Raw genomic sequence first — 23,683 nt, 5'->3', positions numbered from 1 at the left:
CAAGCAAATAAAAAGCCTTTTTAAATCTGCGGGAACCAGCATGTTTGATGTAAATGTTGCTTTTAAAAGACTCCTAAAAAACTCGCTTTTCTGGCTGAATTCACGCTGTGTTCTACAAAGTTCTTTGATGCTCTGATACAACAATGGTTCCCACCTGGAGTGGTCTTCCCTCGCATTATAAGTGACTTGGGCTGATGAAACAGAGTAAAAATTTAACAGGGTAGAAAATCCATGTGGATTTAGGTGAAATGTGCCACATTGAACTTGCTAACATAAGTAAAATATGCTGTTTAGTCTGGTAACTGCAGCACTAGCAAAACTGCCCCAGCTAAGGAGAAAGAATGCAAATTTTCAAGCTAAAGAGATAAGAGATAAGAAAGACTCCTCAGAACTTGAAACAGACAGTGCAGAGTGACCCAGGAGTTCCTTCTGTACTTTCTGACAAAAACTGAGTACAAGTGTAACTAGCTGTAAGTGTAATGCGAAATCAGCAGAATGAATATGCATAAATCTATTGTGAAATTATATGAATATGTAAATTAGTAAGAGTAATAAAAATGGATCGGGAGTTCTCAGGGGCGCACATGCCCTTTGAAGGGAAATCCCTGCGTGTGCCCAGCGCTGTAAGTAAAAACATACCGTTCCCTACAAATCTCTATTGGAATTGTGGGGTCTTGATTTTTCACCGCAATTCATTTGGCGAGCCAGCCAGGAGAGTTTCTGTCCTCGCAGGGGCAGAGGGGAGAATGGACCTCCTTGGCGCGCCCCGGGGAATTTCCCTGGAGAGGGCTCTGCTCTGCCTCCGCTTGCCACCTGAGGAGACAGACAACGACCTGCTGGTGTGCGGATAAATGGTATGTATCGAAAGGGCCCTGGGGGGAGAGAGAGACAGGACTGCTGGTCAGTCACTCAGAGACGTCTGAGTGCGCAGCGTCGTTCCTGCACCTGCAGGCAGCCCAGCCGATGTGGTGGCTGGACTGGAGACGGGTTCACTGTTCCGATAGAGTGGCTGCAAGCAACTCTAGGGGTGAGTCGAGTTAAAGCAGGGACTAATAAAAAAAAGGTGAGCTGGACAGGAACAAAGGCAGATCTGAACCAATGTGGCTAATCATACATTCTCCCTTTATTGTTTATAGACAGTAGTTTATATACACTTCCAGATAGTTTACAATTGTGAGCACACTCTCATTGGCAAACAAACATTGTTTGTCCCTGTCTTAAGGTGGCTAAAGTTTCACACTGCAGACCTATACTAATTCATACCTAGATAGCTCTGTACACTGTGTTTTATCCTAACATCATTTCTGACTGCGCCACAAACTTATTCTTAACTGTGTCATAGGCTTCAAGGCCTCACCGAGGCCCATATCTGCGGCCTAGGCTGGAGTAGCTCAACCTTCACTCCAAACATATAAATCGTGAACATACAGATCGTGACCTCTTTCTCTCAGAAATTCTTCTATAATTCCCCCTTTTTCTTTTTGAGCTACCCAGACTGATTCAAAGGCGTGGCTAGTTACTTTCCGTACACATTGTAGTACACACGGTATGAAGACTAGAATAAGTATAATAGTAAGAAAAATTATAATACCATAACAAACTAATTCTATGAACCATCCAGTAAAACCTAAAGAATTGAGCCAGTCAGCAAACGGAGAGTTTACAACGACAATTTTCTTCATATTGTCTTTCAGTTGTGTTAATTGTTTATAGATTGATCGAGAGTGGTCAGATAAATTCATGCAGCACATGCCCTCAAATTCTTCACACCCATGTCCTTGTGCTAAAAGAAGAAAATTAATGGCAGCTCTGTTTTGCAGAACTGCATGACGAATGTCATCTACATCAGTGGCAAGCTCACTTAACATTCTAGATGTGATATTAATTTGCTCTGATGTCCAGCAGGCCAGGGCTCTCAATTGTGTGAGAGCTTGCGCTGAAGCAACCCCGGGGGCGAAAATTGAGGATAGTACTACAGATGTGCACCCCCAAAGTGATATGTGGTCATTACAATGGGAGTCTAGTTGGAGAGCACTTTGTTTGGCTCATCGAGGCTTCTGGGGCAATCCCATAACTTGATGGATGGTGGGAGCAAACAGGGTTAATTTACCAAGGTAACATGGGCCTCCCATAGCTTTGTGAGGCACTGCAGACCAGGCTCGATCCCCACAAATGAAGAAAGTTCCTGGTGGCAGTTTTCTTGCAACACTTTTTGATGGTATCACGGATTGTGTCTGATTATTACAATATTCTGAATAGTTATAATATAATTGGGATCTGGGAGACAACCAAGTGTTGCCATGATGTGGCTGATGTCCTTTTTGCGTTAGTTTCATAGCATGAGGTCCAAATATCAAACAGTAATTTCTTGGGACAGAGCCTAAAAGATCGAATTCTTGGGGTGGGATACTAATAAATATAAGATTCTGCACAACTACAACAGCTTGCGCTCCCAGAACACCTTTTGGGTCTATTTTGGCTTGGGTCCAATTTTTGAATTCTGCCATGGAACCCAGTGGAACTCCAGTTAAACAAGTACGAAAAGGACTAGATGGTGTGTTTAAAGACAGGCAGAATGAATCCTGCCCCGTTTGATTGGCCCACGTGACCCACATGTTTTGTCTCTTGTCGACATCAAGGATGTGGATATTCTCAGTTCAGTCAGAGAGAAAAAGAGAGGGTTTTTTAACCAGGCGAAGAGCCTGAGAGACAGTTGGAAAGGAATGTAAATAGTCCTCTAATCTATCTTGTTGTTCACATTGTTTATAGATATGCTCTGCCACTGTGCGTCATTCACTGCACACCAATGGTGTGAGATGTTTTTACTCTAGGACCAATGAAATTAGTCTGCACGATGTTCTCTATAAATAGAGCGGTACATTTGAAATAAAGGAGTCCATTCTCTAGCCTTTGATTTGGAGTCATTCTCGTTACCGTCCTGCTCTACAGCGACGCAAGGATTCCAAATACTTTAGTTACAAAGACACTACTTAACAAAAACACTGTGACCCACCACATATTTTTCCCGTTTGTGATTGCTCTGTTTAACATGAAAGAAACAAACTTACTTCTAAACTTAATTCTAAATACAAACTATAACTTATACTAAACTTAATATTATACTGATAATTATCTAATTTAATTTCTAATACTCTAAAAAATTAATTTTCATCAGACCTGGACTTGTCGTGGGATGTTCCAGGTAAATCGTTGTCGTCAGCGTTGTTATCATGGTTGGCTGGAATCTCTGCCTGTGGACACACACGGGTGAATTTGCTTGGCACCCAAACTGGACCAGTACCTGTTGAGACACACATATAACCTCTACCATTAAACAACACAGGACTTGGCCCTTGCCATTCACCTTTTTGCATGTCCTTGTGATAGACATAAAGTCCTGGAATTGCTTGTGGTCTTCCCTCTTTCACCCCTTGGCAGTGTATCACCACCGCAGGTTCTTCTCTACCTTCTGCTAAACACAAATAATTTAGAGTAAACAATACTTTCAACAATCTGTTAGATACATCAATCTCATCATTCTGCTTTTGTTTTGCTAGATATTCTTTCAGGGTACGATTTGCTCTTTCTCCACAATAGCTTGACCTGTAGAGGAGTGAGGGATCCCTGTGGTATGTTTCACCCCCCACTTCTGCATAAATGTGGCAATTTGTTGACTGACATAAGATGGAGCATTATCAGTCTTAATTTCTACAGGTACACCCATAACTGCAAAGCAGGCAAATAAATGCCTTTTCACATGGAGAGCTTTTTCCCCTGTCTGTGCTGTTGCCCAAATGAACTTTGAGTAGGTATCTACAGTGACATGGACATATTTCAGCCTACCAAACTCTGGAACATGAGTGACATCCATCTGCCACAATTCTAAAGCTTTCAGTCCCCTTGGATTTGTGCCCAGTCCAAGGCCAGGCCTATAATGACTACATTGAGGGCAGGCACGGACAATCCCTTGAGCATCATTCAGGGGATCTGAAATTGTTGGTGCATGATTCTCGCATTGAACAGGTAAAAACACCCATTCATGCAGAATCGTTGCTGAACCAGGTTGGGACTCCCCCTTTTTCTTTTGCCATTGAAAAACAATGGCAAGTGGACAGACATCACTGTTGGAGAGGAACAGTGACCACTTCAACCAGGTTGTAATTTTTTTTTTTTTTAAACTCGAATCAGAGACTTTTGTTGATCAGAGGTACAAACTCGAGTGCTGTTGGCATCAATGCCATGAAGCTACGGTAGAAATGGTTGGAGATCATCCTCGGTAATTCTTTGATAAAGCAGCTGCAATGATGTGTCCCTGCTGTTGCATGGCATCCTGAATGGGTGCGGTGAATGCTGCAGTTTGATTGCTTTGCTCTGCTCTCGTGGCTCTGACAAGCATCTTGTCGACTGGACAGCCTTGAGGAAGGGTGGCTAAAATAGTTCTCGTGTGTGAGTTAGCATTTTCAAAAGCAAGTGATCGAAACAAATGATCTCAAACATCTGCTGGTACATCAGGAGCATCTTCCAAAGCAGCTGACAACCTGTCAATGAACTGTCCATATGGTTCTGTGGTTCCTTGCTTTATGGTTGTATAAGGTGCTGGCTTTTTCTTATCTGGTACTGAAAGCAAAGCTTGATGGGCCAGCTGTTGTGACAATTGATGCATTTCAATTGGGTAGGTGAGTTGTACTCTGTTGCATGTACTCTGTGTCAGAGTTCGAGGGAAGCGTGCAGTGTCGGGCAACCTCTGTGTGGCATGAATGGGCTGCTGCGGGCTGTATCGCTATTGTCTGTGTAGTTGCTTCTGTCGTCCCCCCGCCCCTGATGCCAAGTTCAAAACCGCCCCCCCCGTGCGTGGGTCTCTGCTGGCAGCACCGGCTGCGAAGTGGCCCCACCCCGCGTGCACGGCTGCGGCGGTGGCCACGCCTCCTGGCGGGTGCAGGGGGGGCGCCGCCTCGCTCCCATCGCCGCCCTGGTCTCCGCCCTGGTCTCTGCCCTGGTCTCCACCCCAGTGTTCTGTCACCTGAGCCAGCCCCGTTTCGTCATCAACTCCGCCTGTCTCCTTGGGTTTCACCCTGCCCCAGGAGTGGGGCGGCTGGCTCACTTCCTGTTGCCCCTCATTTTGCCTGGCAGCTGACTGAGTCACTTCCGCCACCTGCGCGCGGCTCTCCATGTGGGCCACTACTTCCTGCACGGACGTGCTGACCGGAGCCCTTTGTCCACGCATTGGCGGCATATTATGAACACCAAAAAATTTTTCAACCTGAGATGACTTCGGAATCTCTGTTTTTTCAACCACGGGTCCCTCAAATGCTTGAATTGCCACCTCGGCTGCCCATTTTTTGGTGGACATGCTTTGCAAGGTTCGTAAAACTTTCTTTGCAACTACCCCAAACTCTAAAATGGTTTTTTTGTCCCTTCCGCCCTCCACGGCCGAATTCCAAAGCAGTTGCTCTAGTTCTTGCCACTCTGTCTCGCTAAAGAGGAGTGAGGGCTTCTGCAATTTGCCCTTATTTCTCGCCCATAGAGCTAATTGCTCTAAATCAGTGTCCTTTATCTTTTCCCCTCTCTTTGAGAGGATATAAACCAGAAGTCCTAGAACTGCGTCCCAAACACATTCCATTCTGACTGCCTTTCGCTATCTTGGCTTGCGGCTTACCTTCCAACCACTGCGGGGCACTCTGTATCTTCCAAACGACAGAGCCGCAACACTGCTCCAGCCACCCTGCTCCGTCTCGCTCACCTCCGCCGCGCAGCTCGTCCAACTCTGCGCACAGGCAATGCGTGAACCCTAGAGGCTACCACCGGTCTCCCGTTGCGAACAAGCAAAAAACGATCTGGAAACCTTTCTCAGGAGGCTTCAGTGCTCCGGCATCCCAATCCCCGTCGCTTTTAAAAGCGATTTGGGATCTGAGCCCCCCATCGCTCCCTCCTGCAAACGATTTGGGGGCCGTTTCCCGTCACTGTCATAAAACTGACAGTTGCTATTATCACAACGACTTTTTGAAACTCATCGGAGACTTTCTGTCCCTGTTCACTTGCGCCACGTAAAGCAGGGACTAATAAAAAAAAGGTGAGCTGGACAGGAACAAAGGCAGATCCGAACCAATGTGGCTAATCATACATTCTCCCTTTATTGTTTATAGACAGTAGTTTATATACACTTCCAGATAGTTTACAATCGTGAGCACACTCTCATTGGCAAGCAAACATTGTTTGTCCCTGTCTTAAAGTGGCTAAAGTTTCACACTGCAGACCTATACTAATTCACACCTGGATAGCTCAGTACACTGTGTTATACTTTAACATAATTTCTGACTGTGCCACAAACTTATTCTTAACTGCACCATAGGCTTCAAGGCCTCACTGAGGCCCATATCTGAGGCCTAGGCTGGGGTAGCTCAACCTTCACTCTAAACATATAAATCGTGAACATACAGATCGTGACCACTTTCTCTCAGAAATTCTGCCACATCGAGTGAACCCAAAGTTTGTGTGCTTGTAGTGTCCAGACATTGTGTGGTTAATGTGCTTGTAATCGTGTGAGTGCATGGTGTATAAAGGGAGTGAAATAACGAAGGAGTGAGTGTACCCGCGGCGCGGGGGGGGAAGTTCGACTCGTGTCTGAAGCGGCCTGGTGAGGCCCGAGGTGCCAGCTGGGGCAGGCTATGGGGGCAGGCAGTGACCCGTGGAGAAGTGGAACAAGTGGAGAAACATGGGTGAGGACATTTATTGTGTTTAAAGGTGGTGATTTGTGTAGATTTGTGTAGACTGTGCACATTTTAACTGTAGCTAGACGAACTGGAGGGGTTCCTCTGCCCCAGTGGTTCGGACTTGATTCCTGGAATTTTATGGTGTGCTGTTGTTCTGATTGTGTCCAGAGTGTGTGGGGACCAGAGGAAGCTGGTGTGGATAGGTGCTGAAGTGTTGTATGCTGTGTTGTGTTGAGAAAAGTGGGCACTTTAAGAGATACCACCTTTCCCAGTGAGTTTGTGTGGTTCTTCCCCTGCATTGTGGTAATTTGATTCTCGGGATTGTAGGGTTGTGTTTGTGGAGATTTTAGGATTTTGTTTGCAACAAGTGACCATTTTCTGCAGAAAAGCGACATTGTGGTGATTTGTTTAACTGTGGTAAAGCAAATTAAAGGAATTCCAGGAATTCCTCTCCCACGGCAACTTAAGCCCTGACTCTCATGAATTTGAGATAAGGAGGGGGGGTCTGTGTTTGTGGGCATATCAGAGTTTTTGCTGTAACAGGCACAGCCTTTTGCAAGGCAGCAAAGTAAGTGTCAATAGAAACTGTCGTTGTTGAGGCGGTCACAACACAAAGCAGAGACATTAAGCAGTCTTCTGATGGCAACTCTTTATTACAGAAATGGCTGACCTTTTATACACTTTCTAATTGTTTATACTTCTTCTACCCTAACTATTGGCCACAATAATTCAACATAACACCATTGGTGAAAAGTAACAGTGACTTCAGCTAACTTTCTTGTCCAGCTGCAGTTCCCTCCTTATCTTTCTTCAATTCCTCTCTTCTCTTGGTCTCCTTGGTAACAGCCTTGAAGAGAGCTCCTTATCAGCTTCTTCTTGCTTCTCAGCTTCTTCTCGCTTCTTTAGCTAACAGGCCCATTGTTAGCCCCTTCCACAAGAAATAGTGCTTTAATTAGATTATGAGGAAAGAGAACTGGAAAAGACTGATTTTGTAAAAGACAGTTTAAATAAAGGAGACAAATGAGTTTATATAAAGGGGCTTTATCAGACTTCAGCTAGTAATATAGTAAGTCTGGACTGAAACCAACCCGTGTAGAGGTTAAGTGATAAACACTGAAGTGATAAACGGAATAGCCTGCAGGCAATTCCCGGGAGTTTTTGGTGTATTAAGAGGCTGGCACCTTGCATGAGTACTATTGCAATGCAGAGTTTGTGAGAGGGGCTGGTATTGCTGTTCTATGCCCCAAGTGTAAATTGAAGGTTCCTGATCAAGCTGATTCAGAACCTGAGATTTTAAAGCTTATGTGTGGAGGATTGCATCTGATATCTGCCGCCCAGAGGTCTGTGTGTGAGAAAAACTGAGAAAAGACTATGAGGCTTGGGTGGAAACAAAATAGTATAAGGAATGAGAACTAACCAGAGCAAAGAGGTTCCCAAACTAGCCCCTTGGGGGGGGGGGGGCGGGAAGGGGGGAGGGGCTCACTGGGAGAAAGCCACCAGTAGGGGCGGCCAGGAAAATAAAGATTTATAATACCTTATTGCAATCAATGCGGTTTTAAGACAGGAAAGCAAATAAGGTGAGGTCTCGTATGCTGATATGTTTTTCGCCTTAAAGAATCACCCAGAATGGCAGAGTAACTGTGGATTCAGAGTTCCCTCTGACCCACTGGCGTTAGCTCTTGAAAAAGAAAACAGAGCAAAGAGAAGGCAAATCAAATAATCAAATGTGTTGTTCAGCATGCCGTATAAGGAAGCGATGTATGAAATCAGACAAAGCTTATCATCATGAAACACAAAAATATAGATGATTTGTAAAAGGCTCCTCCTAAGGTAACGGAGGATGAGGAAGACCTTCCCAAAAGGGAAAAGGACTCAGGCTCTGAAGGTATACCCACTCGAACCCATCCCCATCCTGGCAGTCCAATCTCATCCAGAACTAGGAGGTAACCGAGCCCTCTGTGAGAGGCAGTGGGACCAGGAGAAAGGAAAAGGGTGGAATTTTGCTTGATACAGGAGCTACATATTCAGTTTTAAATGAAGCATTAATACCTATGGAAAATGATTATGTTGTGGTGCGGGGCGCAACTGGCCAATCTGAGAAGGCATATTTTTGCAAACCTCTGAAGTATAAATTGGGAAAACAATGGGGTATTCACAAGTTTTTGCATATGCCCAATTCTCCAAAGACACTTTTAGGGAGAGACTTGTTGGAGCAGTTACAAGCAACCATTACATTCAAAAATGGGGAGGTTACTTTGGAGGTAGATGATCAAAGGTACATAGAGGTGCTAAGTTTAACATTAACAGCCATTGAAAATAAGGAGGAAATTAGTGAAGAGATATTAGGACAAGTATTTTTCAGGGGTATGGGCCTCTAATGAACCAGGGAGGGCAAAGAATGCCCCCCATACTAATCAAGCTTAAGGAAGGGACACAACCAGTGAGAATTAAACAGTGCCTCCCGAAAAAGAAGATAGGGGATAAATCAGCCCAATAATTGATAATACAAGATTGAGGGCTGTCAATAAGATAACAAAGGATTTATATCTTGTGGTTGCAAATCCATATACTTTACTACCTTGTTTAACACCTGAACTAACCTGGTTTACTGTTTTAGGTCTGAAAGATGTTTTCTTTTGCCTCCTTATCCACGAAGCCAGCCAGATAATTTTTACATTTGAATAGAAAAGCCCTAAAAGCGGGTGCAAATCCCAGCTCACATGGTCCATGTGCCTCAAGGCTTCAAAATTCTCCCACTCTGGAGAACAACTTGCAATGATCCAGAATCCTGGGAAACTCCACAGGAAGAAAGAAGAAGCCTTTCAAATTTCCTAGAACTCCACGGATACAGAGTATTAAAGAAGAAGACAGAGGTATGGCAGGGTGGTGCCAGCTGTGGGTTTATAATTACAGACTGTTTGCCAGATAGAGATCTCCACTGAACAAAGAAAGCCACATGGGCCTTTCACCAGCTAAAGAGTGTCTCATGTCAGCTCCAGCTTTAGGACTTCCAGATGTAAGTAAACTATTCTTGCTATTCTCCCATGTGGCGCAAGACTTGAATTCATACTGGAGGGCAGTTGCTTACTTTTCCAAGCAACTAGATGCAATGCCAAAGCATGGCCAGGTTGCCTCAGAGCTGTAGCAGCAGTCGTGCTGAATAGTCAATAAGCATGCAAGTTTACCCTGGGACAGAAATTGACTGTGCTAGTGTCCCACACAGTGTCTGCAGTACTGGAAGTAAAGGGCGGCCACCGGCTCTCACCACAGAGGTTCCTGAAGTACCAGGCCATCATGGTAGAACAAGATGATATAGAGAGAGTGGTAACTAACATTGTCAACCCAGCTTCTTTTCTCAGTGGAAATCAGGGAGAAGCAGTACACCACGATTACCTAGAGACTACTGAAGCTATTACTCCAGCCACCTAGACTTAAAGGACACTCCTTTGTATGATGCAGAGACCTGGTTCACTGACAGGAGTAGCTATGTTGCCAGTGGAAAGCGACATGCAGTCACTACCTGCAGAGAGGTAACAGAATCTGGACCCTTACCAACAGGCACCTCCGTGCAGAAGGCCAAGATTATCACACTGACCCGTGCCTTGGAAATGCATTCAGAGCTATGCACACACATGGAGCTATCTGGAGAGAAAGGGGACTGCTGAAGAGATAATCCAGGTGTTGGAAGTATGCATGTTAAAGCACACCAGAGAGTGAGCTCAGAATTGGGAAAAAAAGAAATGAGCTGGTGGATGGAAAGGAAAAGAAAGCAGAAAAAGGTGAGGTAATTATGGACAGATTTCCCTTAAAGGTAAGCCAGAATATAATAATACTAATCAAAAGGGACATATAACCAAGAGGGGTGGGCTACCATTGAAAGGGAGCTGGTAACCCCTTCCCATACGTGTGGTCACTAGTAAGGGAGGAGCACCAGAAAACACACTGGGGCCTAATTACCTAAAAACTTTTATAAAGTGTAGCTCCTTTCCCAGAATGACCAAGATTGCCAGTGTTACAGAGTGCATCAAAATGAAGTGTTGACTTTTAAGTGGTAACTTCCACAGGCTTTTTAGAACACATATCTGATTGAAAGGATCATTGCCAGAAATTTATATGCCACTGTCACTCAGGTGAGCTGATAGCGTGTTCCTTGCCTCCAAACTAACCCCAAGAATACCCCCAGACAAAACTTGGTCAGATTGGGAGGGGCCATGGATCTGGACAGCAGTGGTAAATTGGCTTTTCAAAACCCCCATGGAAAGGGGGGTGTCAGTATTGACAAATACATTTTCAGGGTGGCCAGAAGCATTCCCCACCAGAACTGTCAAGGTGGCCAGAGTAAATAATATCGCTTTCTGAGTTCCAGTCACAATATTCCCAGACAAAGGATCACATTTTATTTCCAGAATAGTGCAAGAGACCTATATGGTGGCTTTAAGTAGACAGGTCAAATAAAATGAAAAGACATGTGGCTGGAACTCAGAGCAGGGAGCTAAGTGAACCAGTACATAACATACAGCCTGGGAATTAAGTATATGTTAAGTCTCTTACAGAAAAGACTTTGGAACCACAGTGAGAAGGACCATTCCAGATGCTTCTCACCACCTTCACTGCAATCAAGATTAAGAAGCAGAATACCCAGATCCACCACGCTTGAAGGAAGCAGGCCCCAGAAGCTCCTTGAAAATTGACACCAAGACACAATGAACTGAGACTAAAACTTACTCGAGCAAAATGAGTATATTGTGTCCAGGGGTAGCTTGTAATTTCATTTACAGAATTGTTTTGTATATAATCATAATTGGAGTCTCGGAATTAGAAAGTACCTCTATCCAAACTGATAATGAATGGTCTTGGTCCCAGGCTTTTAATCAGTACACTGGATCCATGAGGGAACATTTTAAGATAAAAGATTTAAACCTATCTACGGCAGTAATCCATGGGAATCAAGTATATGAAAAGCAGGAGTGACAGGAACAAGAATTGTGGAAGTTAGTGTCTCCGCCCCTCCTGTATACAGGCACCGGGAGGTTTGTGATAGCCCAAGTAAATTAGATTGTTGGTGTAATTTCACATTAATTCAGCCTGTAGAAGTGATTTGTCTGTGGGCTCGTGATGAAGTCGGACTCTCATTTAGATTTAAAATAGATGTTATACCTGTTACAATAACAAAACCACATACAACTCACACCAGATGCAAACCACACTTGAACCTAAGGTATATGAAATAGGCCCATACGTAGTGGGAAATATGGGTCAACAACAACTGTTGTTCAATCCAGAGTGGTCTCTCAAATGTGTTGAATTGCTAATGCAAATTAATATCTCAGAAATCCAGCCAGCCTGCTCCTCTTTCCTAAGAACATCCTTTGAGGGCTGGACAATGGGGTTACAAAGACAAGTACACCTCAGGAGCAAAATAAAAAGGGATCTAACTGGGATATTAGGTACGGGATTAGGAGTTTTAAATGGAATCGGTTCAGAAATACTGATGAACAAGCTAGCCACTGCAACAAGTAGTTTAACAAAATTAAGACAGTCATCTCTATTGGCATCAGGAACCAGCCAGTGGCAGATTTCAAAGGTACTGCCAAAGTGGGAAAAGGCCAGGGACCAAGACCACAAGTTAATAGTAGAAGCACTTAGTACAGTTCAAGATAATGTGTCTTTAGCTTTCAGCTGTATACAAGCACAGTTATGGATGCAGGCAACAGAAGCTTTGATCATACGGGAAGGAAGTGAAAGTGAAATTGAAAAGATTGTCTGGGATAATGTGATTGATTTTGAAAGGAAATTTCAACCCTGGTGGACTATGGTAAATTTTACCTATGATCCTGCTTCTAATGTGACCACTGCCTTTGTGCTTACCATACGCAATGCCACTGTTTATGTGATCCACCCCATCATTGCACTAGGATTAAATCATAAAAAACAGTGCTCTACCCTTCAGAACATAGTGTGTGGGCACGAAAGGTGAATGAAAAGTCGCAAACAGTAAACTTAGAATCTTGTGTTACTAGGGAACAACTAGGATTCATTTGTGAAGGCAATAGCATTAATACTCAAGATGTGTGTCTTGACACTGAACAAAGTATTTGCCACTTTGAGATTCATCCAGACACTGATCAGAAAACTGTGTTTGTATATACTGGTAAAGGTTGTGTATGCTTGAGAACTGCTTGTAATGTAAAAAATCAATAACAGTGATTTTATTTTGTCTACTAGAAATCATTCTAATTTTTGTATTTGCAATTTTGTTGTTGAAGTTTAGGATTATCCTTCATATTGCTAATTTGGAATTGGAGAATACTACAGCAAGTAGCTGCGTTAACCTCCTTATCAAATGTACATGGTAAAGCATTAAGGGACACTTATTATTGTAGTGATTTGCATTAAGTAAAAGAATTTACCTTTATGTAGGAAAGGGGGGGGGATGAAAGTGTAAAAATTTAACGGGGTTAGGGTTAGGTGAAATGTGCCGCTTTGAACTTGCTAACGTAACTAAAATATGCTGTTTAGTCTGGTAAGTGCAGCACTAGCAAAACTGCCCCAGCTAAGGAGAAAGAATGCAAATTTCCAAGCTAAAGAGATAAGAGATAAGAAAGACACCTTGGACCTTGAAACCGACAGCGCAGAGTGACCCAGGAGTTCTTTCTGTACTTTCTGACAAAAATGAGTACAAGTGTAACTATCTGTAAGTGTAACGCGAAATCAGCAGAATGAGTATGCATGAACCTGTAGCAGAATTTCTGAGAGAGAGAGGACACGATTTATATTTAGAGTGAAGGTTGAGCTACTCCAGCCTAGGCCTCAGATACGGGCCTTGGTGGGGCCTTGAAGCCTATGAGGCAGTTAAAAATTAGTCTGTGGCGCAGTTAGAAATTATGTTAAGGTGTAAGCACAGTGTAATGGGCTTTCTGGGTGTGAATTAGTATAGGTCTGCATTGTGAAACTTTAGCCACCTTAAGACAAAGACAAACAATGTTTGCTTGCCAATGAGAGTGTGCTCACAATTGTAAACTATCTGGAAGTGTATATAAACTGCCATCTTATAAATAATAAAGGGAGAACGTATGATTAACCACATTGATTTGGATCTGCGTTTGGCCTGTCCAGCTTTCCCAATTTTTATATGAAGTCCCATGTTTTATGAACCTATTGTGAAATTCTATGAATATGTAAATTAGTAAGAGTAATGAAAAAGTATCGGGAGTTCTCAGGGGCGCACATGCACTTTGAAGGGAAATCCCTGCTGTAAATAAAAACATTCAGTTCCCTACAAATCTCTATTGGAATTGTGGGGTCTTGATTTTTCACCACAATTCACTAGGAAAGGTGAGTTGTTATTTTCCACCACTTCTGGTCTCCCTGGCACTGCATTCCTGGTCCCCCTGTTACTGTGGGAACCAGAAGCCGGACCGTGGGAAACAGGAGGCTGGTGGGCAGAAACCTGGGCGGAGGCAGCTGAGGAGAAGGAGGAGGGGGCTGGTGATGACACATCAATGGGGGGAGCAGTGGATGGAACCATGGGTGGGGTGAAACTTCCCCCCGCAAAGGAGGAGGAGGGACTCAGCGAGAGGGAAGGATCAGGGGTCTGGGCGGGAAGAGGGAGAAAGGGGTTCTGGGAAGAAGAAGAAGCATCTGCCACGAGGCCAAGGCCATTTTGTGCTGCTTCGGTGGGATAAGGGAAGGAACCATCTTGGAACTCCGAACTACGATTTCTAAAAGGGACAAAGGGATTGGATTGAGGGATCGGGGTGAGGTCCTGGACAGTGTGGCCATCACTATCCAAGCAGGGGTTCCGAGGGGACCTGGGGGAGCCAGGGAGATGGTGGCAGCCCGGCGTCTTCTGAGGATGGGCTGCTCCCCCCTGTCCACCCAGTGTAGGGGAAGAGGGAATGGGAAAAGAAGGTGGGGAAGAGGGGTTTCTGGGGAAAACCGGGGGTAAACTTGCGGGTTTTTTTTTAACTCCCCTTTCTTTCACTTTTAACACATCCCAAATCAACAGAAATAATTGCAAAAATCCCTCTTTAATGGGGGAGTCACCTCTCTTTGTTAAATCACTCAATTTAGCACCTACTTGCTTCCAAAATACAACATTTTGCCCATCTTGCGAAGTAATATTTGGAAAGTTAAAAAACAACCACCTCATGAAATTTTTAACAATTCACTTTGAAAACACAACACCCGCCTCTCCCAGGGACTCTGTGACTTGGTAATAAACTTCCCTTTGCTGGGTAGACAGCCTGGCACCCATCCTGTCTACCTAGTTTAGCTTCCACCCACCCTTTGCAGGAAAAAGGAGACAAAAAAAAAAAAGGGTCCTGAAAGCCGACAGGGACAAACTGAGCACACCACGTGTTGCATGTCCCCTTGCCTCAGGAAACAGCCGCTCACCTCCTGAGCCCCTGGCCAGGTCCCTCTCAGACTCCCAGAGAACTCACCAAACCATTGACTTCAGGAAATAAAGTCGCAGAATGGGTCCTCGATCCCAGAGACACCTTCCTGGATACCAACGAGAAAGCTACGTCTCTTTCCTCCGGGAGCACTGCTGACTAAAACACAGCATGCTCACACGGAGGCAATGGCACAGCATGGCTTATAAATCCAGGGCATGTTTGCTTGCAGTACAGCCTGTCCATTGGGTTTCTTTGCATGGAAACCGTGGCGCCGCTTCCCGCCACTGCTTTTTCGCGCTGAAAGCCCAGCGCCGCTTTCTGCCTCTGCTTCTGCGACACAGTGACATGCAGATCCGGCACCACCGATCCTCGCGGCAGCGAAGATGCGCAGAGAAAGCCTCGTGGAAACAAAGAGGCATCATGTTGGGCACCACCTGCTCCTGGCTCTCAGCAGCCACGAGATGGAGGTTCGCCGACTAGCTGTCCCGCTTGTGGCCGGAGGGCAGACACGAGAGTGGCCGCTCCCAAGTCTCTGCCGAGACTGTTGCGGGTAGCAGTGATTGCTGCAGCACAGCAGAGGCACAGAGCATGAGGAAACTGAGGCAAAGGAATAAGGGAAGGACACTTGTCTGAGTCTCCAAATATTTAATCTCGAAGTGGGGCAAAGCAAGTGACAAATCTGAACCAGAACAGACTACTTTTATAGGGTAGAGGGAACACGGAGAGGACACAACCTTTGACCAATAGGAAGGCATTAGGGGAGGGGTGCAGGGTGGGGGCTCCCCAATAGAAGCCAACACAGGGAGGGAGCAAACCTTGCAACCCAATTCTGCTTTGAGGAAGGTTTGAAAGACAGGGAACACTCCAGAACCAAAAGAGTGTGCTATCTTTGACAGACAGGGGTGAGACAAGGGAGCAAGGGAGGTATGCAGGTGGATTGACATGTGGATTGATATACATTTTGGCAGGGAAAACTGTGGTAAACAACTCAGGACTGAACCATTAGGGAAGCCAAATGGGGTACATAGAATGAAGCATTACAAACTTATAACAAGGATTATCAAAACATACTGCAGAAGATCAAACTGTAAAATAACGGACTACCACATATTATGACTGTCTAGAGCTCAAGGATAGTGATGATAAGGTCAAGTGCCTATGGGTCAGAATCCGGGGGAAGGCCAACAAGGCAGATCTCCTGATGGGAGTCTGTCCTAGACCACCCAACCAGGATGAAGAGGTTATAGATATTCTCAGTTCAGTCAGAGAGAAAAGGAGAGAGTTTCTACCAGGCTAAGCCTGGGAAAAAGTCCGAGAGGTATGCAAATAATTACTATCTCTCTTTCTGTTCATATTGTTTATAGATGTGTTCTGCCACCGTGTGCTATTCATAATGCACCAATGGTGTGAGATGTTTTTACTCTAGGACCAATGAAGTTGGTCCTCACGATGTTCTCTATAAAAGACCAATGTACTTGTTAATAAAGAGTTCATTCTTGCCTTCTGATCTGGAGTCACATTATTCCCATTCTGCCTCAATAGCAACAAGAGGCAGATGAATTATAAGCAGTTAGCTGATGTTTCACGGTCACCAGCCCTTGTTCTTGTGGGAGACTTTAATTTGCCAGATGTCTGCTGGAAACTCAACACAGCAGAGAGGAGGCAGATTCTTGGAGTATGGTGAAGAGAACTTCCTGACACAGCTGGTGAGTGAGCCTACCAGGGGTGGTGCCCCAATAGACCTGCTTTTTACAAACAGAGAAGGGCTGGTGGAAGACTGTCTTGGGCACAGCTGTTGTCCTAAATGCAGACTGGCACTAATTCACACACCAAGGTGAGGTATTTCTGTATTTTATTCTAGTTTGTGCAAAGTCAGAAGCTGGGCTGGATCCCCAGTCATCAAAACTTTACACTATTTATATATTTTAGCAAAGGCATCAGCATTCATTGGTTACAAATTACATTACTCTTCTGTGGTAATCGCATATCCTCTGAACAGAGAAAGAGATAGCTTTCCCAGGATTTTCCTGGGAAGCTGTGAGAAAGCTCAGAGAAAATAATGAGAAAAAATTCTTATCTTCATTTGCTGCACTTGTTGTGCACATGTGGAATGTGTTATGGAGATTTGTTTACCAAAGGGTGATTTCTTAATTGGACACTGGTAATGGTGTTTGGATTTTCAAGGACTGTATCAGACTGTCTGTAACAGTGAAGTGTTCTTCTTAGTAGTGTAGTATAATATAGTATAGTACAATAAAGTGATTGATCAGCCTTCTGCAATCATGGAGTCAATGCTAATTATTACCTGGCAGGGACCACTGCTATGATACTCTTCTATTATTTAGTATGCAAATTTCTATTTGCTAGTTATTTCTCTCACTTCTCATGCTAGTCTGCACGCTCAGTTATACCCTCCATTTGAGTCAGGGGTCCATTCTGAGTAGGTGGTCAATGGGTTGATGGTCACGATCTCCCCTGCCAGAATTACCTTTCCCCAGGTATTGCTCAGTCCTGTTGATTTCACTCCTGGTGGCTCTCGTCCAGACAGCCCATTTATCTTGGGTTTGTCTTCTCTTTTCCTTAAAACAAAAGATTAGCCAAGCATACAGTGTTCACAATGCAACTGCTTAATCAAAAGGTTCACGATGCAATTGCTTCATCATAACTTTCCAGCTATAGCTACTGATTAACAACTAAAAAAATGCAAAGTTTGGTTCAAATTTTGAGGACCTTGATATTACAGCAATCACAAAATTATATATTCTCAAATCTTGGTAAAATAAGGAAGGGTGTCAACAAAACCTCTGCCTTGGACTTCTGGAGGGTGGACTTTGTCCTGTTCAGGACATGGATTTAGAAAGTCCCCTGGGAAACAGTTCTTAACAACAAAAGGGTCCAGGAAGGCTGGAAATACTTTAAAAGGAAACCTTAAAGGTGCAGTAGCAGGCTGTTCCTATGTACCAAAAGATGAGCTGGGAGGAAAGAAGACCAGCTCGGCCAAACAGGGAACTTTCACTGGAACTCAGGGGGAAAAAGAGGGTTTATGACCTTTGGAAGGAGGAGCAAGCAAATCAAGAAGAGTACAAGGATGTTGTCAGGTCATGTAGAGAGAAAATTAGAAAGGCAAAAGCTCAGCTAGAACTCAACCTGGCCACTGCTGTGAAAGATAGTAAAAGGTGTTTTTATAAACACATTAACAACAAAAGGGGGGGCAGGGAGAATCTCCATTTCTTATTGAATGAAGGCAGGGAACATTGTCACCAAGGATGAGGAAAAGGCAAAGGTGCCTTCTTTGCCTCAGTCTTACAGTAAGACCAGTTATCCTCAGAACAACTGACCCCCTGAGCTGATAGACAAGGATGAGGAGCAGAATAGCCCCCCTGTAATCCAGGAGGAGGTAGTTAGTGAGCTGCTGAGCCACTTAGACACTCACAAGTCTATGGGGCCAGAGGAGATTCATCCAAGGGTACTGAGGAAGCTGGCAGAAGAGCTCACTAAGCTACTCTTCATCATTTGTCACCAGTCCTGGCTAACTGGGGAGGTCTCACACTATTGTAGCATGGGTCCCTGCTGGGTAATAATTAGCATTGACTCCATGATTGCAGAAGGTTGATCAATCGTTTTATTATTATTATACTGTTGCCCTGTTCTTTTGAAAGTTTTAAAGATATTTTAAAAGTTTTCTATGCCTTCTGATGCTTGCATATTTCTACTGGAGTTTCTCACAGACTGTTCATGTAAATAATGATTGCTTCGCATTCTACTTTGTAGAAGGAGAGAACTGATGGACTGTTGGTGTGGCCAGTCTGGTTGGAGAGGTGGCAACTTCATCCTCCAATCCACTGTCACTTTTGTAATTCTATATATCGCAAGGTCAGGAATAAAGTTAGCTTCCTTTTGTTCTTTGCATCTTAGTGTGCATGCGTGAGTTATTTCGTGTCGTAGTGCGACATTATACTATACTATACTATACTATACTGTACTACTAAGAAAAACCCATCACCCTTGCTGACAGTCCAATACAGCTTTGACCAGATTCGTCAATTGAATCCAAACACCATCACCAGTGGCCAATTAAGATGCTTACATTTACTTAATGAAAACATACACTACCCATTGGTTATAAAGAAGAAACAAAACTTTTGATAGGTAAAAGGAGCCACGTCACTGTGTGAGCCAACCAAAGTTCAGGTCTTTTTACTTTCTCTCTTTCTTCATGTTGTCATGGTAATAACCTTGGTGACTTCCTCAAGAGAGATATGAGACTTTCCTTATCTTCAGGAAGCCTCCTGGCTGGCTCACAAGAATGGCACAGAAATGTCTTTCCTACAAAGAACAACTCTGCAGACACCAAGATCAGTGGAGAAGGAGAGGGAGGAGGTGCTTCAGGCACAGGAGCTGAGATTCCCCTGCAGCCTGTGGTGCCGCCCATGGTGAAGCAGCTGTGCCCCTGCAGCCCATGAAGGACCACAGAGATGCAGAGATCCACCTGCTTGCTGCCCATGAAGGAGCCACATGCTGGAGCAGGTGGATGCCTGAGAGGACGCTGTGACCCCATGGAAGGCCTATGCTGGAGCAAACTCCTGGCAGGGACATGTGTACCCATGGAGAGATGTGCCTACACAGGAATAGAATTTCCCAATAGGACATTGACTGCTCCTCTCCCGCCCTCCTGTGGTTTGCTTGTTCTCCCCCCGCCTTCCCTTGAGCTGTCTGCCTCGAGCCATCCGCCCTCCCTCTGCTTCCCTTCGAGTCAACTGCCTCCGCTCCACCCCCCTTGAGCCATCTGCCCCCCTCCCTTCTGAACTGATTGAACAAATGCAGTCTTTAACATTGTGTCCTTCTTTGTCTAGTGATACTTCTGACGATGAACTGCCGGTGATAAGTGCATCTAAAATGTTGCAAGGATCTGTTTCTGGTAGACCTCGTAGCAGATCCAGGTCTGCTGTTTCTTGGACTTTACCTCCCTGGCAGGTGGCTGTGACTCTTTCAACATCCTTTGCAATTTTGGGAGCATGTGAGAATGAAAGCAGCTGAAGTGGGAGATTGGAATTTGTTGGAGAAAATAGGTCCACCTAAAAGGATGGAAATGGCTGCTGCTGCTTCTGGTGGGCCTGTGGCTTTTCCTGTTTTCAAAGCTGCTACTAATTCAGGGCAACGAGATAGCCACCAGGTTTTTGCATGGAGGGTTGTGCAGGATCTCCAGGCAAAAGTAGATCAGTATGGTGCTAATTCTTTGCAGGTGATGCAATTGATTAGTGTTCTAAATGCTGATGTACTTGCTCCTTATGATATTGTTCACCTTGCTAAGAGTCTGTTTCAGCAAGTGCAGTATGGTATGTTTCAAGCTACCTGGAAACAAATGGTTGAAAGAGTAGCATTGGATGATATGCAGTTACCTTAGCACGATCCATGTCATGCTGTGGGAGTTGATGCCTTGCTGGGCAATGGACCATTCTCCAACCCGGATTTGCAGGCAAGATAGGACCCCCTGGTTCTGGCACAGGCTCAGCAGCTGGGTATGAGTGCTTTACTTAAAACAATGGAAATGGCAGCTCCTAAACTGAGGTATATTACTATCCAGCAAGGGCTAAAGGAAACTTCTCTGCAGTTTGTGGAAAGGGTTGCTGCAGCCCTTGAGAAGCAAGCAGAAGATGATAAGTTGAGGCAAATTTTATGCAGACAATTAGCCCGGGACAACGCGAATGAAGATTGCAGGAGAATTATTGATTCTTTACCCTGAGATCCTTCGCTATCTGATATTGTAGTTGCTTGCTCAAAGGTTGGTTCAGTTGAGCATAAAATGGCTGCTCTGGCAAGAGTCTTGAAGTCTTCACCCAGATGTTCTGCTTGTGAAGAATCAGAGCATGTGAAGGCACAATGCCCTCAAACTGCTGGACGGTTTGTACACTCTAGGGTAATCTGGACCAATAAAGTGCCTTGTTATCTTTGTGGTAACTTTGGCCATATTGCTAAATTTTGTAAGTTACGATCTTTTTCAGGTGGTCGACAAGTGCAGGGAAACTGGAAGAAGAACGTGAAGGGGCATGTGGAGACACTAATACCCCAACGACAATCACGAGCCCTGGCAGCACTGCAAAGCTCTCCATTTGTGAGTGATACAGAGGGGCCACAAGAGGATCTGCAGGGATTGATATACCGACAGCTGACACTATTTTGACAAGAGGTATATGTAAAGTGCCTCTTGATGCCCATGGTCCTATAGGCCGAGGTTTAAGTGCTTTTCTAGTGGGAAGATCTAGTACCACTATTCAAGGTATTAATGTGCATTTAGGTCTTATTGATTCTGATTATGTGGGACAAATTAATGCTATGGTGTCTGTTAGTGAACCTCCTGTTATTATCCAAAAAGGCACTTGTATTGCTCAACTTGTTCCTTTTATGAGTTCTGTTCCAATTGTAGTGGACTGGAGTCATGGCACTGGAAGTTTTGGATCTACAGGACCGCCTCAGGGTTTTTGGACTCAAAAGGTGACAGATGAGCGTGCAGAAATACAATGTTTGGTCACCACTAAGGGATGTCATCCAGAAACTACAACAATATCAGGTTTACTTGACACAGGAGCAGATGTAACTATAATTTCACAGTTTTTTTGGCCTTCAACATGGCCCCTCACTCAATCAGCCTTTGGAGTTGTTGGGTTAGGTGGGTCAACTGCTGGTGCTTTATCTGCTACTGCGATCACTGTAACACATCCTGAAGGCCAACAATATAACATCAGACCTTATGTTACTAACGCTCAAGCTAACTTATGGGAATGTGATTGTTTAACCCAATGGGGTGTTAAAATTACTATGAATTTTTAGTGGGGGCCACTGGGATGCAGGGCCTTAAACGTCCAGTTGTATACTTGACATGGTTGACAGATAAGCCTGTCTGGATTGATCAGTGGCTCCTGCCTACTGAAAAGTTTCTTGCCCTGTGAGGCTTAGTAGCCGAACAATTGCAAGCTGGACATATTGAAAAATCATTTTGCTCATGGAATACTCCTGTGTTTGTAATAAAAAAGGAATCAGGTAAATGGACACTTTTGCACGATTTGCGGCAGATAAACACTGTGATGGCTGCAATGGGTGCTTTACAATCAGGTCTTCCAACACCCACAATGATTCCACAAGGATGGGAAATAATTATAATTGTTTTGAAAGATTGCTTTTTTACAATTCCATTGGCTGATCAGGACAAGGAAAAATTTGCTTTTACTGTGCCTTCTTTAAATCATGATGAACTGGGCCAAAGATATCAGTGGATGGTTCTGCCTCAAGGAATGAGAAATTCTCCAAGAGTTTGTCAATGGTTTGTGGCACAGGCCTTATCTAAGGTCCGAGAGCAATTTAGCAATTGTTATTGCTATCATTATATGGATGATATCTTGTTGGCGTCCAAAAATAAACAATTATCAGCTCTTGAACAATGTGCTATGGCAAATTTAGAAGCCTTTGTTTTGGTTATCACCCTGGAGAAAGTTCAGAAACAGATGCCTTGGAAATATTTGGGGTTGATAATCACCAACACACAAATTGTGCCTCAACCTGCAAAATTGGACATTGAAATTAAAACTGTTACTGATGTACAGAAATAAGTTGGTGCAATAGGTTGGCTTAGGCCATACTTGGGGATTACTAATCATCAACTGCAACCTTTGTTTGACTTATTGTCAGGGATTACTTCCACTACTGATGAGAGACATTTGACCGCTGCAGCAAAAAAGGCTGTAGAAGAAATTGAATTGGCCTTGACATCTAAATTTGCTACCAGGATAGATGTTTCTATTGATGTGCAATTATTTATTTTGAGAGATGATGAAATACCATGTGGATTGTTGTGTCAATGGAATGATAAATGGGAAGACAAATTGCATATTTTGGAAGGGATATTTCTATCTTTCAGGTCCCGAACAACAGCTCCAGGTCTTTATGAGCTTTTTGCAGACATCATTATCAAAGGTCGCAGATGCTGCCATGAAATCTTAGGCCGTGATCCTGTAACTATTGTCATACCCATACAACAATGGTATTTTGAGTGGTGTTTTCAAAACAATCATGAGTTGCAATCTGCCTTATCTTCTTTTACAGGTCAAATAGCATATCATTTACCTTCTCATCCTATTTTGAATTTCCCTTTCAGAGGAAACAACTTTGTTCTTCTGTTCCAGTGGAAGGTGCGACAGTTTTTACAGATGGATCAGGGAAAACTGGAAAAGCTGGTGTAGCCTGGAAGAAGGATGACTGCTGGGAATATGAAGTGATAGTTCATCAAGGGTCTCCTCAATTAGTTGAACTTTGTGCCGTACTTTTGGCCTTTAACTTGTTTCCTAGTTCTGTAAATACAGTTACTAATTCTGTTTATGTTGCTAATTTAGTAAAACAGTTGGATCAAGCTGTGTTGTATAATGTAAAGGAGAAATCATTATTTGTTATGTTGTTGAAATTGTGGACTGTTATTCGTAATCAAAAGCATTCTTATTTTATTATGCATATCTGTAGCCATACATCGCTACCTGGATTTTTTGTTGAAGATAATGCCTATGTGGATTCCCTTGTGGCTGCCTC

General features: G+C 44.0%; 1 long non-coding RNA gene across 1 annotated transcript; it reads left to right on the top strand.

Annotated features, from left to right (window-relative positions):
* Positions 1–19,908: 19,908 nt before the first annotated feature.
* On the top strand, positions 19,909–23,405 carry LOC137464275 (uncharacterized). The gene is made up of 2 exons (XR_010994144.1): positions 19,909–20,083; positions 21,112–23,405. It is a non-coding gene; the product is annotated as an uncharacterized lncRNA (long non-coding RNA).
* Positions 23,406–23,683: the final 278 nt, after the last annotated feature.

Source organism: Anomalospiza imberbis, chromosome W, assembly GCF_031753505.1.
Source record: "Anomalospiza imberbis isolate Cuckoo-Finch-1a 21T00152 chromosome W, ASM3175350v1, whole genome shotgun sequence".
In the NCBI taxonomy this organism is placed as follows: Eukaryota; Metazoa; Chordata; class Aves; order Passeriformes; family Viduidae; genus Anomalospiza; species Anomalospiza imberbis.
Note: the sequence above shows the minus strand (reverse complement) of the source record. Positions and strands in the feature narration are given on the sequence as shown.